Source organism: Cydia amplana, chromosome 16 (genome assembly GCF_948474715.1).
Source record: "Cydia amplana chromosome 16, ilCydAmpl1.1, whole genome shotgun sequence".
NCBI lineage: Eukaryota > Metazoa > Arthropoda > Insecta > Lepidoptera > Tortricidae > Cydia > Cydia amplana.
In genome coordinates this window covers 5,943,833-5,956,203 of record NC_086084.1, presented here as the reverse complement: position 1 = coordinate 5,956,203, position 12,371 = coordinate 5,943,833, and the positions used below count along the sequence as shown (strand labels likewise).

General features: G+C 36.7%; 1 protein-coding gene across 1 annotated transcript in view; it reads left to right on the top strand.

Moving 5' to 3' along the window:
* LOC134655342 (uncharacterized) overlaps window positions 1–12,371 on the top strand; it is a 65,297-nt gene that overhangs the window by 20,846 nt on the left and 32,080 nt on the right. The gene's annotated exons all lie outside the window — the stretch shown is intronic.

Sequence of the window (12,371 nt, the reverse complement as noted above, 5' to 3'; positions counted from 1 at the left end):
AAGACTTCGTATACCAAAGTGAAATCGCATACTTTTTTCACTATGGGACCCCAACTCAACTATAATATTCATTTCGATACAGTTTAGTCGCCGGCCGGGTCGCGTACGAGTATGAAGGTATCGCGGCTGCTGTTGTATACTTTTGGTTTTTTACCTACTTACATATATGATTCTTCTACGAGTTTTAAGTTTTTTTTTGTTGACTCGTAGAAAAAGTATTGTATACAATAATGATATAATCAAGCTTTTCAATCTCGTACCTTTACTTAGGCAACTCAGCAAGCTTCGTTGCCTAAACACGGTACTCGACTGAAAAGCTCTATCACGATTGTATAAAATACTATTCGAACGCAACCATAAAAAATAGCGCCCGTGGCGACGATGGGCCATGTAATTGATACGGTCAGCTATGTATTTATCCCTTTATTAATTCAGCTTAGCGCGCGCGCGCAGCTTACTGTGTATTGAAAGCAATTGTAACACTGCCCGAGGATCTGATTATAAGCGTCGGGTCTGATCCTGCTTGGCTGTGTATTGCGGCCCTCGCGAGAGCGCACGCGACTCAAAATCACTGGCAACTGGTCGTGCATCTTCAATATGTCTCTATCGCTCTAGCATTATTAGAGTGAAAGAGGTGGAGATAGTTGTGAGTAGTTATTTGACAGTTAAAAATCTGTCAATTGGCCAAAACTTTGGACCATTTTTTCACCCCATTACCGTTGCTTTTAGTTCCCCCCACCACGCACTTCGTACTAGTGGTTATAGAAGACATTATTAGTTTTTAATAGGTGACATTTTTTGATTTTTGACATATGGAATTTCCCATTTTTCCACTTTTCATATTGCAAAATATCGGTTTTCCGCAGCTTTTGACTCGCCAACGCTCGTCAAGTGTTAGGAATGCGCTGGTTGTTCGTAGATACATTTAATTGAAGCCTACCGTTTCTCGTAATGCTACGTTGAGGTCTTTATCTGTAGTACGAGTTGTGAAGTGGGATACGAGTGTTTAAACAGAAATAAAATTAACTTACCAAAGTTACTATAGTTAGCACCGGTAGCAGTCACCGGAATAATAAAGTTATATTTTTTTAAACCAAATTTACCATTCTCATTTTACACATACGAGAACTGTGTAATCTAACGTACCAGAGATCAGTATCAAAACCAGGCATATCTAACGGTGACTGACGTAGGTGCTTACTTTTACAGCTTTTGCTGACCATATGGCCAGTAAATAGTAACTATCAAAGTCAGTGTGACATGCCCGTTATCAGGGCGAGATCACGATGCGTGTACCATTATAACTCAACCTCTATCTTAGTTATAAGTATGCGTGATTGAAGGTCTAACTAAGAGTGGCTTTATGTGTGATGTGGTTAATCGTTGTGAATCGGTTTGATGATTCAGCGGTTTCAGGGGAGTGATAAATAGCTGGATCATGGTATAATGACAAGTCACTGATCGCATATCTTATGGAGGTGATCTGTGTGACATGCATGGTACACACCTAGTACTAACTGGCTACATAATTACTCCAGACCAGCTATCATGGTCGCATTTTTATCACCTGTCATGCCATGCGTCACTTTCGCACATATTTGTTAGAACGTGACAGCCATGGTGAAAAATGATAAAGAGCCGGCCATCTTAGCCCGGATCTATATCTGAATCCCTAAAGTATTTTCTCCTATCTTTGCATTCCCTAATATTGTTTGTCATAATGATCAGTTGTCCTAACACTAAAAACACTAATGCTGGTTTCCCTAATTATTGATTACTTATCCTAATGTTATTAAGCATGTTTTCTTTTTTGCGAGGGTCGCAGTTCTAACCCTAACCTAACCCACTTTTGTGGCAGCAAGTTCTAAAACCTAATCATTTTTCAGAACCTTACATTATGGAAAATAATCGTTATGACAATTGATCGTTAGGGCATGTGCCCATTAGGACAAACCAGTTAGGGCAAGTGACTTCCTGGGCAAGTGACTGAATCCGAGCGTTACAATGGTGACATTTGATTATTATGTCACATGGTTTTATTTTTTACCCTGAAAATGGTAGACTAAAGCCTTGAACGGCAAATTAAATACTGAAAAAGACGAGGGGGTGGTGTACGAGTATAACAATAAGGCGTCGCGGCAAAAATTCTATAATATTAACCTTATTACCTTAATGTCGATTTTTGAAGTAAAATTTTATACCTACCTACTAAGTACCATATTAATTTTTTTCTGAATGTTCTTCAGTAACTCATGCAAACGATTGACCGATCAAGTGTTACAAAAAGCCTTGCATAAAATCAATAAGGCTCAAAATATAGAACCGCTGATTCAAAAATAAACATCCGTTAGGTGCTGGATTAAATCAAAATCATACGTGTAAAAAATTAAATGGTGTCAATATCTATAAAATAAATTATATCTCCACACATACTTGTATGGCAAAAACAGTACCAGTTTTCGAGAAGATAATAATTACTTTAAAATCATAAATAATAATTCATTTAAAACAGCTAATAGTCTCGTATTTTATATGGTTATGATTATGATTTAATTATGACTAGACTTTTTTATGACGTTTAAAACTAACTTTATTACCACGGAAAATATATTGATCTCGTATTTTTTTTGGTATCTTTACGTTGTACGTTTGAATTGTTTTATGATATTGATGCAGTTTTACCTAGACGTTGAATATTACAATCTAGATACACCCAACTACAAAGAGCTGACTGAGCTGATATATCTGGGTCGCTTGGATCAACATAAGCGCCGTCGAACTTGCCCGTAAAAATACTTTTAGTAGTTACCTGTTATGTACTTACTTTTAGTAGTTATCTTGGTACTTACTAATCAAATATAATTTACCACCTCTTAATTTATTCAGAAGCTTGATTGAATTTCATTCTAAACAATTACGTGGATAATTACGGTTTTCGGAAAACCCGTGTCAATATTGGCTCTACCACTTGATATCTCCACTCGATCGCTTGATGTCATAATATATTTGATTTGTATTTGCGTTTAGAAACCGTATGGTTAAAAGACGTCTGGGAATCGAATTGAATCCGGATAACTGAAACGGAAAATACGATATTCAGATTCAACTCAAATTAGACATTTTGAAATCTTAACGTTTTTAGAACAAATCAGAATAGACCGGGGTGGTGCCATAGGTGTCATTTAGAAACCTAATTATTTTTGTCTTTGGCCGTCCTAACAGTAAATAGATAATAAGCTTCCCTGTGAAACAATAATACAACTACATATACTTAAACACCCGCCCCGTCCACAAGCCGGCTCGTTCAACAAAGCCATTACAATCATCGGTCTCGCACATATGGAGCATCACCAATCGCATTTTTTCGCCACATGCATTACCGCACGATCCATTACGTTACCGAGATAATGCCGGCATTGCATTCCCTTTGCCAACCAGTTAAACCAGTGTAAATCGGACTTTAAGATACGTAACAACTAAATGAAATCAGAGAGCGCAGTTTTTATCGTCAGCCTGAACGTTCAACCGTAATATCCCTGGCAGTGTGTCCAACCACAAATGTGGACCATTAGTTGCGCATGATTCCGAGCACGCGATCTATGTCGTCGCGCGTGTGCGCAAGGCATGCGGTTTTTTACATCACATCTGATTGACCAGAAGCCCTGTCATATTTCTGCGAGGAAATGACTAAAGGCAGCTTCGCATGTCCGCATTCTGGAGGTTTTATTATGGTATGTAGGTTTGGCGTAAACAAATGTCATCGATAGTATATTTTTTGTGTAAGAAACTGACGGCACGATTCGGGAAATGAATTTGAGAATCACTAGATATGAAATAGTAAATATATGTGACGTTCCACGGCAAAAGGTACCTTATGGCAGCTGGCGCTTACGCTATTATTAACGCCGCTCCAATATTCAGCCGGGGCAATGGTACCTTTTGCCGTGAAACGTCACATATCGTTACTATTTCATATCTAGTGAATCTCTAAATCATTTCCCGAATCGCGCCGTGAGAAGCGATGTCTGGACGTACCAAAAAAAGGCTAATGAAAGAGGACTCTCATGATCGTGTAAAGAGTGTAGAAGTAAGTACAAAACCAAATACTGGCTAGTACCGGGATACCTTAAGTAGAAGATGACGACGATAGGTTCACAAATATCAATTTTAAATTGGTATTAGATTAACGTAACTGAATACGGCCTATAGGTTACGTGATTCACTCCGATTTAGATCGGAAGATAAGTTTGTTCCGTGCTCAATCTATTTATGAGTACCTGGTCTTCTTTTTGTAATTTATTTTCGTTATTCTAATAAGAACACACAGGTGGTATCTTAAGCTCTATTATGGCTTTATGTGTTTGAAAACGTACGTCAAATTACCAATCTAAATTGAGATTGATTTTTTATACATCCCTAATCACGATTTTAAAACAGCTTAAGTATCAAAATTTAGCTTAAAGTCAGATTAAGAGAAGAAAGAACTAATGATATGTGCATCTTAGCATTAAAGGCGCCGCGTCGACTTTCAGTAGATAACCTTAATTAGTCTATTGCCATCATGTACGAATATAAGTCACTAGACAAAAGATAGGTGAAGGCAACTCTTTTCATAAGGCACAGCAATATATTACAACCCACAAATAGATATTTGATTAACAAGTGTGATAAATCAAAGTTTTACTCATCTACTTGAATGCACAACTTGTTAGCTATTATTTTGCCATCTATCTTTTTTGTTCTGCCTTTGATTGAATATTCATTTGATGTAGGTAATTGTTTATGCTCTTACTTTTGTTTAAATATCTACCGACAAAGATGAAGGAGGTATTAAATTAAATAGTCGCATTTTTTTAATTTTTAATGAGTAATGACTTTTGAGAGACATGTCATATTAATGTCTGTCTAATTTTATGTTAATTTAATCAGTTAATCAGTATATGAAACGCATCAAATTATTCACAGCCTTGATATGATGATCCCTGTGACCTTGTCGCGATTTATGCATGATTTGGTAAGTAGTCCTTTTGATAAAGCATCTAAATAGTTGCCGTCGGAATATCGCGGAAATTAGCGACGCCCGTGTGTGTGCTAACAGAAAAACATGTTTCAGAAAAATAGAATAATATGTCTACAAACTGGCAATTTAACATCAGAGGTACGTTTAGCGGTACGGATTGTACACTTGAAAGACGCTCGTGTGCCTAAATATTTAGTGTGAAAAAGTGTCTAGACTCTGACCATACTAACTTTGCATAGACTTGGCAGTAAAAATGCATACATATCCCTATAAGCTCCATACTTGGCGTACATATAACACGGCATGGAAACTTAGCGTGATTCGACTCTAAGAAAGGCCCAATTTAAAAGTCTTTCTACAAATTGTCGTTCAAGCATCAGAGGGTATTGGCGTGATGTGATTACGGAGCCTGTGGCATTATATAAACACTTATATATAGCCCGTGGATCGTCTAAAGCCTCAATTACGGCTGCACCGCGTCGTCATGTGACAGATACGGAATTGCAGCAAATTGCGTCTAAAACCGCTGTCTGCGCACATGAACGCCACATGTCGGCGACATTACTGTGATTGTGGCAATAGTATAAAATTGTCGCACTGCTTTCTCTTAAAAATCTCGTCGTGCGTGATTTCGCAACTAAATTTAAACAAGTATTTTCTCAGGGGTCAAAAATTATGGTCCGGCTCGAATTTCAGAAATAGCCGTGCCAAAATAAAATATTGCATTGTGTCAAATTGTAAAAATTCTAATTAAATAGATATCCGTAGCGTTTCTAAAGACCTAAGTGGTGTTGTTCTACATTTTTTATTAGTTAACCGTTTATGAAGTACGCGGCGCGGCTATTGTTAATTGTTAGATTTGTTAGGTATACATATTTTATCACGACTGTGGAATATTTATTATTTTAATCAAGCTATGTCACCTATATTCAGAGTATAATTAAGTACTAAACCGTAGAGTTAGGTATACAAAAGTGACTGATCTTATCAAAATTTTCTGTTTGACCTAGATCAAAATATTTCGTTTTTTGGGTCATTCATAGGCAACAATCATAATAGCGATCGTAGAGTTAGGTATACAAAAGTGACTGATCTTATCAACATTTTCTGTTAGTACCATGATCAAAATATTTCGTTTTTTGGGTCATTTGTAATTCATAGACGACAATCATAATAGCAATCGTTTCATGCTAGGCTTGACCTGAAGAGAAAAACTTAGGTATTTGTGTTGAATGTAAATGACTAATTGACTATTGTATTAGGAAACAAATTAAACAATGATGTCTCCTGAATATAATGCTTGTCTCGTTATGTGCATACGTTGATATTTTTATTGAGGATTATCTTGTTATTGTTAAGAAAGATTTAATCTTCAACTGTTGGGGTCGCTGCAAAACTATTTTTATGAGAGTTCCAATAAAGTTGAGATTTCTTTTAAACTCCATTGGCTTTTGAAACTTTTATTGTCTACCCAATGTTTGTCTGTCTGACTGACAGGCAATACGAAGACACAAGACTCAAGCTAATCCGTGACTAATGATTCTAATGATAATTATCAGTATCGTCATCATGTGATACCTAAAGAAAAGACTGTAATGTCACGGTGCTTATTGAGTGACATGTCACTTTTACAATAAAATTTAGTTAGTTACTTTCTTTTCGGTAAATAGGTAAGTGGCCACGAGTATGTCGGATCATGCTCAGTTTAGGGTTCCGTACTAGTTGCCCGGTCGTCACAGCAGACAGACTTAAAAGGTGTTTTTGTAGATACTGTGGATATACCTAATAAGCAAAAGGGAGTCTTCACGGTCTTTCTCCAAACGAACTATTAGGAAGCAAAACAACTTTGTTCTTTTCTGTATACAGTGTGGCTAAAAAATAACTGCATTCCCGTTACCAGGGAGGTTTCGGGATTAAACTGAGCAACTTTTACTATTTTACTATGGGACCGATCCCGAAATTTGGCTGTTTCATATATTTTGGCTGGTCCATTTTCTACGGGAGGGTAATATTTTTTTTTTCCCATAACCCCAAAACCTCCCTGGCATCGGGAATGCAGTAATTTTTTAGCCACCGTGTATATGATCCGTTTAAGGTGTACCACAGGTTATAATGCGTTGTGTAAATTATGGGTGCAACAGCAATACAGTATTTTTCAAATCCGTCGGGATTACTTTCCATGTGACTTGTCCAGCGTGTCAAGTATTTGGCTTGAACGTCAATAAAGCCAGTTAAGGGCAGGAACGCTGCTTTAAATGAATATTACTCAAGACAGCTTTCAATAGAGCACACTCGTTTCCATATCGGGGTTTGTCTGGAAACTGGATGTTACTAATAAAGGCAAGTAAAGGACGTGAAAGAAAGTAAATCAACAAGATAAGTTTTTATTACAAGCAGGGCTGGTGTATTAGGGTGTTTTTAGGGTTCCGTAGCTAAATGGCAAAAAACGGAACCCTTATAGATTCGTCATGTCTGTCTGTCTGTCCGTCTGTCTGTCCGTCTGTCTGTCCGTCCGTATGTCACAGCCACTTTTCTCCGAAACTATAAGAACTATACTGTTGAAACTTGGTAAGTAGATGTATTCTGTGAACCGCATTAAGATTTTCACACAAAAATAGAAAAAAAACAATAAATTTTTGGGGTTCCCCATACTTCGAACTGAAACTCAAAAATTTTTTTTTCATCAAACCCATACGTGTGGGGTATCTATGGATAGGTCTTCAAAAATGATATTGAGGTTTCTAATATCATTTTTTTCTAAACTGAATAGTTTGCGCGAGAGACACTTCCAAAGTGGTAAAATGTGTGTCCCCCCCCCCCCCTAACTTCTAAAATAAGAGAATGATAAAACTAAAAAAAATATATGATGTACATTACCATGTAAACTTCCACCGAAAATTGGTTTGAACGAGATCTAGCAAGTAGTTTTTTTTTAATACGTCATAAATCGCCTAAATACGGAACCCTTCATGGGCGAGAAAAAAAGTGTCCTAAGGTTTTTATTTCCATTACGTTACCATTTTTCATAGACTTTGTATGGCGGTCGCGGAATGGAAAGATCGAAAAATGTATGGAAATTTTGGGACACTTTTTTTCTCCTATTAGGATAGAAAGAGCTCGTGATTCTGAGTAGAAATAACATAAAAAATCCCAAATTTGAAAAAAAAGTGTAAAGGAAAACAAAAAAAAAACGCCCATTACCATTTGCTTAACTACTGAGCGCAAGCGATCAACAAATCGACGAACACGTCGAGTGCGATTAACGCTTTTATTAATTGAAAATTAATAAGGATTAGGTACCTATGTGTTTAAAGTTCTTAAAAACCTTTATACAATAAATAATATTGACCACTGGTGAGTAGAAACTTGTTGCCAATCCACTGAACTATTAGCTAACCAAAATACTGGTAGGACGTATACTACTGGTGTGACCTAGACAACTTTATCAACTAAGTATGTATGCGTGAACGGACATCACACACTGATTCGCGCGACTCGATCTCGATATACGCTTGATTTGCTCTCAAGGAATAATTAGCACCAATACGTGTGATAGATATGTTTTTACATCTCGTTTGGTATTCCTATGAAACAACTACCTATGTGAATTAATCTTTTAATTTCTTAATTTAAGATGATTGAGTCTTAATTAAATGAGAATGTACCTATACAATACATGCTACCTTCCGTTGATTTCATCTTATTACATATTTTCTTACTCAAACATTTTATTTTCAGTGTTCAGTGAGGACTATTTTTTACTGAAAACTCTGTTCTATTTATTAAGGTTTTTAACTAAGTATACTTAATATATATTTTACTAGCGACCCGCCCCGGCTTCGCACGGGTTAACAAATTATACATAAACCTTCCTCTTGAATCACTCTATCTATAAAAAAAAAACGCATCAAAATCCGTTGCGTAGTTTTAGAGATCTAAGCATACAGACAGACAGACAGACAGCGGGATGTTTTATACTATGTAGTGATAAAAAAAGGTCCTAAAAGAAGCAACCAACGCGTGAATACCTAGCAGCACTTATTGTCTCTTTAAGTAGCGTTAACGTTAGCCAATTTACCTTTTATATTCTAAAGAACTCTAAATTCCTAGTCATTATCAGGTATAACAAAAACCTATTTACATGTACAAAGCTACGGGTGCTCTATTTTGTGCTTCAAAGTGTCTTTCCGTGCGTAAAAACTGAGAAGCTTGTTGTAGATTGCAGGGTCTCATGTGAAAAAGTTGACATCGAAATTGTTGCCGACTCAGACGCCGGCGGCGGCGGTTGTACAGGCAAACTACACAGTAGAGCTTCGGTAAAAGGAATCTTGCGGAAAGCGTTTAAAACGGCGCTTATAAGAGTTGGACTTAGGCCGCGGACTAGACGCAAGCGGCGCGCGGCATGGCGAGCAGCATCGGCAAATCAAGCCCGTTCGTACATTTGGGGGAGTGCTATGTATGCTTTGATTTGCACGCGTCCAGTCCGCGGCCTTAATGCTTCAAACGATATAAATATAATTAAAATACATTTTAATATCTACAGAAGATATAAGTGCAAAAATATGCAGTCATGATTTACAGAGCTTATTTTGTCTTAGATATTCACATGAATATATGATGGTCAAATATAAAGACTTCAAGTTAAGGAGAATATTGACATTGAATCAATTAAGATTCTTCCATATTTTTAGCAAAGTTTTCGGGTTGTAAAATAACGAAATGTAATTTTATTTTGTGTAAACGAGATTTATTCAATGAAGTCCCTCTTATCGTGGTTCTATTGAATAAAGTTTTTGCTGGAGGCAAAAAACGCGTGAGCAAATGCGCTGATAATGAATGCACTATTGTGTGTTCAATACTACACATTAACCCGCAACAGTACCGTTGTAAACGCACTCGGTTTAACAAAGTTTACGCGAACACTTAATACAAATATTACTAGTAGTTGGCACGAACTGAGAATTTACAAAAAAGTGCAACAAACAAACGTAATTTTCTATCATAAAACGAAGAAACAAAGAGAGCATAAATTCAAGGAAAACTCGCTTAACCTTTTCGACGCCGTGTCAAACACAAAAGCTGTCACGCTGACGCCACGTCACCGAAATGTCAAAACTGAAATTGAACTTTATGCATATGCACGTAGGTCTATGTTGCTCTGTGATATGTGACCGATTAATCGGTCTTTGGCGTTGAACCTACGATGCGGATATATCGGTCATTGGCGTCCAAAAGGTTAAAAATTTAATGAAAATTTGACAATAAAAAATAAAATAAAAAAATGTATGATTCTCAAATTACTGCACATATGTAATTAAAACTGCGCAAGCCATGGGCTTGGCTAGGAACAAAACACTATTATATGGAGGAACCTGGTGTTCAACAGAAGGTACCATCCTCAGCATTGAGGAAACTTTTTTTAAAGATTTTATTTGTCAAATTTTCTTTCATACGTCGTGTTTTTTATACATAAAAAGCTTCACATCCGAGTGAGTTTGGGAGTAAGTAACTCTTAATAATCTATGTTTCATCTATGTAATTACTGTAATTAGATGGATTTAATATACAATAAAAAGCTAATGGATTTTATTTTTATTCATAACGGGTTTTATTACCTGTGATGCATGGTCATTTGTTTGCTAATGTCTGGTCATCATTTTCATAATGATGTTATTATACATTTTTTAATCTAAACTAATTAAAGGATTATCGAAATAACTGACATGACATTTAAAAGAAGTATCTGCGCTTCCTTATTATTAAAGTATATAATAAGTCAAAAATGAACTGCAAAATAGCAATTACTTGAATAGGTTTCTGATGCAGAAAAACCGGATCATTGATAAAATGTTGTTTAAATTAGAGTTACGATTAAGTTATGACACTGACTAGATTATTGACGCCTGGAGTTTTTAAGTACCTATTCAGATAATTATTGACATAAGTCGATCAGCTACCCAAAGGTTATTCACGGTTCGGCTTGGCACCGACTTCAAACATATACTTGGTATTTTGTTTATCCTTTCTAAAGACGGCTTTTCTTGTTTTAAAGCTTGTAATATAGTTTATTTTTAATACGTATCTAATAGCTATTAATCGAACCTATTACATTGTATAGGGAAGTGATTTGCAATTAAGAGGTAAAACTAGTGTAAATCTCTTAATACCACGCTATCTAAGATAAGATCTTAGCTAATTAATGGATCTTTACTACCAATTAGCTATTTACATCATCCCAGTCAAACATTTTAATGGTCCCAACCAATTCAACCCCTCTTATACTATTAGTAATCCTACCACAGTTCATGAGATATATTTCTCTCTTCTGTCTCTCTTATATTTCAATAGTTTTAGTTCTGAATTTGTTTTATTTCTATAATAATTTCTATTTTGTGTATGCTTATACATATGAGAAAATAAAATTGAAATGAGCGTTAGCCTTAGACTTTGTGCGAGTTATTATTCTTCATGTTCAGTAAAACTCACAACCGTAACTTATAGGCCTTATTCAGATTCAGAGGACGTCTTGCCAATTAAGATGTGAACATGCGGCGTACGTTGGAATAACACCTCGTTTACTTTAACCTAGCTATTCACAACACAAACTGTACTGGATTATAGACTTAATTCTGGTGCAAACAATCTGCTTTATCTGAGGTAATGCATACCCAAGGCCTAGCCAAGAATAAGAAACTACCGTCTGTCTACAGAGTCTACACGTTTGGCAACTATTAGCTAGTTCACTTTGACAGGAAATTTTGTTGGCAGCCGTATACATTTTATTAGACCTTTTAAAGGCCCTGTATTCTGGTTTCGTTGATTCGGTGGTTGTTTCAGCCAGCGAGTGTTGGGAATACGCCTGGGTTTGTTTGCATAGCCGGCCCTTTGTGAGCAAGTAAGGCGTTAAAGGTTGTCGGCAGGAGTTGAAAGTAGGCCCAATTTGTGGACACAATTCAATTGATGTTTTGGTTGCAGAATACTGAGCAAGGAGGTGACAATGTGTTCTATCACGCCAATGCGAAAAGCCTTGCCTTGGGAAAGGAAATCTGTTGCTGTGTTCATTTCCAATCCAGTGGCAGGCTAGTTAGTTTAAATATAATATTTAAAAAAAGCCAAACCATTACCAAGCTTAAATGGAGTTGGGCGGGACATGTTGCCAGGCAGAGTGATGGCAGGTGGACCAAAATATTGACGGATTGGTGGCCGCTTTCGGATGAAAGAAGCGTCTGGCGTCCGTTGCACGTTGGCTCGTTGGGTGGATGACGTTCGAAAAATCGTGGGTCGCTTTTGGATGTTGGATGAGACTAGCCCAGGATCGGGATAAGGCTAAAATATGATGATGATGAAGATA